Here is a 3,268-nt window from a genome sequence, read left to right on the forward strand (position 1 = left end):
TGTGTCTCCTCATTGGATGAATGACTTTGGCTCAGCAAACAGAGCAGAGGAGACCCTGAGTGATCCTGAACGTTGTTATTGACTAAAGCTTTATTTATAGAGTGTGTGGTCCGCCTGCATGAGCGACACCCCCCGCCCCCCCCAAGGCCGTGGAGCAGACTCGATTAATCAGAAGAATGTTATAATTAGGCAGAATAGCCCGAGGCTGCATGAACACATACAGAATCAACAGTTGAAGTCTGCATGCATGTGCAGCACAAACACAGAGGGGGCTGTGTGTCAGCGGGCGGACGGCGAGCACAGGCCTTTGGGAGGGGCTGTTTGTGCAAAACGCTGTAAGGCGCGCTCTCTTCATAGGAGAGACAAAAGTCAGTTTGTTGCAGCAATGGGGGGCCGGCGGGGGTTTTAATACACACCAATGCTGATGTCTGAGCATCTACAGGCGTCCGTGAGAAAGACTGTTGTGTTCGCCGTCAAATCGAATGTCTGCTGATCCCTGTTTGGTCGGGCCTATTTTGGTTGGAGGGTTCACATGAGCCCCTTCAAAAGTACACATTTGTCTCCGAGTGCACTTCATTCTCCTGCTGAGTGGATCACAGACGCTCTGCGCTCGTCTGCTCCACTTGGGACAAAAATAAAAACACAAAGACTCAATTTTTCTAATCACCCCTGGATGGAGAGGGAAAAGAAGACAAAAACAGCAACTTTTCAGAGTTTTTATTTGATCATAAATAGCATTGGTAATGCGTGTATACACATGACGTTACGTCACGACGCTTCGTCGAAGAATACAAAAAAATATATCAGGGAAATGGAGGGAGAAGACCAACTGTTGGCTGATGAGTGAATTATTTCTGCTTCCTGTCGCCCAGCTGTACAAAAGTGTAATGGTAGGAAAACCCCCACAAATGTGGTATAACAGTAGGAACACACCCAATGATGCGGTGTAACAATAAGAACAAAGACACAACGTTACAATGGGAGCACCCCCACAGATTCAGCGCACTGGTAGGAAAACCTCCAAGAACCCGATGTAACAGTTAGGAACACCCTCATGGGAGGGTGTAACGGTAAAAACAGCTCCAACACACCCAATGTAAGAGGAGCACCCCCACAGGCCTGGTGTAACAGTTAGGAACACCCCCAAAGACGCCGTGTAACAAACAGTAACACTCCCACAGACTTAGTATGATGGTGGGAACACCCCCACAGATGTGACATAATGGTGGGACAACCCCCACCCCCCACCCCCCACCCCGATGTAGTGTAATTGAGTGGTCCCCAACCTTTTCAGGCCACAGATTGGTTTAAATTAGACAATATTTTCACGGACCGGTTCAAACGGGGCAGGAGCTGGACAGGAGTTGGCATTTGTAAAATATCAGTAGATATTTTTTTTCCCCACATGATGAAAATTCAATGAAACAAAGTTTTTCATTTGATAATTCTCTTTCCCATAGGATGTCATTTTAACACTCAATCTAGGCTTCGATGATCTTTCAGGGCAAAAAGATTGATCGTATTTTGTCTTTACATAAATCCTCATTCATTGAGTATTTTTCAACACAAAGGAACATTTTCTGAGCTACAGTTTCTGCCTAATTCAGCCTTGCTGTTGGAAAATTCTCAAACATCTCTCTAACCAGCTTCCACAAGTCAGCAACTACTTGATTGAATCTTCATTCTCCGTAAAATGTTTGGGACTGGTTTAAACTTTATGATGATGATTTTCCCTTTAACGTCAAAGTAGAGACTAACAACCAGACCCTAGCTTCAGCTACGTCTGACTTTTAAGGTGTGATGGACAAATAAAGCATAATTAAATGACACAACTGTCATAAAACTGGTATTTTGTAAATATAATATGAACATAAATCCACCATGTCTCCAACTTTATTATCTGCGTGTGTGAAACAGTCGAGTCTGTTGCTGTGTGTTAGACAGAGCTACATGCTACATGAGAACAACTCTTTTGCATGTAAACAGCAGCTTTATTGTTTTATGAAGTCGAAAGCTCTCATTTGGTTTCCTCACTGGCTCTTTTCTCTGCTAAGACACTTCCCAAGTACGTTTTATTTGTTAGCATTTGGCTACTAGCCTAGAAATCCAGGTAGCCACTTTAAGTCACGTGACCAAGACAGATGTTGTGAACAAAATCTTGCAATTTTCCAAAATAAAACTTCCTTCAGGATCAGAAAATAATCTAACCGGAAATAATCTAAGTTGAGGCCTGGTACCAAGTGACCCACGGACCGGTACCAGCCCATGACCCAAGGGTTGGGGACCACTGATATAGTGGATAGGAACACCCAAACAGATATGGTGTAACCCCCATAGATGTGATGTGATGGCACAAATAAATACAACAGAACCCCCTCAGATCTCCTGCAAATGAAAGGTCCCAGAAAGGTAGAGGAGTTTGGCTTTATCATTCCATCTTTGCACCGTTGTTTTTCCTGGTGGAGGTTTTCTGGCCTTTCTCATGTGACGTGAAACTGAAGGCATCAGAGTTGTTTCTCTTTTGTAAACATTCAAATGAACGTTTCTTTTTTTGGGGACTTGTTGTGGAATTGACTGTCGGATCAGTGATATTGCACTTCTGTTCAGGTGGGCGACTAGGCAGTCTTTGACCTCCTCTAGTGTCTCAAGTGTCTCTCAGTCGTGACTTGTGACCCACTGGCTTTTTCTCGCCGTGAGGACCTCTAAAGGCTTTTTTTTTCATGCTGTGATCGATCTTGCTTGTACCCCCCCTTTGCCTGCCGCCCTCCACTGCTGCTCTCTCATCTGTCACTCTCCCTAAAGCCAGCCTTTGACCTCCTCTGAGCTGCTCTGAAGAGCCACAAAAGGCCAGGATCTTTGCCTCGCCGTCCGAGACATGAATGAGGCGGAGGGGCCGAGAGGCCGGAGCGGAGCCCGAGGGGGGAGGAATGTTTGGATGATCCCTCTCTGTAGAACAGCTGGGGTGTACATTAGATACAATAAAAGCCACAGACTCATCAGCTTATGTTTGTTTTCCTTCTCTCTGGAATTTCTACTCATGTGTGGGACGTTGGAGTCTTAAATAAAAGTCATGAAACAACAAAAAGCCCTTTTCTGTAGTCTGGAATGACGCTGAAGTTACCTGGAATTCACTGGTGTTTCCACGTGTAAACACATCACTGTCGGCTCTGCTCTGAGGTTTGGGTCACTGTCTTTGCAAAGCAGACCTGCTTTTGGGTCACGGTGGAAAGTGCCTCTTTGTGGCACAGTAGATGGTCACCCCCCCCCC

General features: G+C 45.4%; 1 protein-coding gene across 1 annotated transcript in view; it reads right to left on the reverse strand.

Moving 5' to 3' along the window:
- Positions 1–702: 702 nt before the first annotated feature.
- pax3b (paired box 3b) overlaps positions 703–3,268 on the reverse strand; it is a gene marked incomplete in the record, with an annotated part of 23,770 nt that continues 21,204 nt past the window's right edge. The window contains 1 exon segment of the mRNA XM_024277580.2: positions 703–3,258.

The sequence above is a fragment of the Oryzias melastigma genome, linkage group LG13, assembly GCF_002922805.2.
Source record: "Oryzias melastigma strain HK-1 linkage group LG13, ASM292280v2, whole genome shotgun sequence".
NCBI lineage: Eukaryota > Metazoa > Chordata > Actinopteri > Beloniformes > Adrianichthyidae > Oryzias > Oryzias melastigma.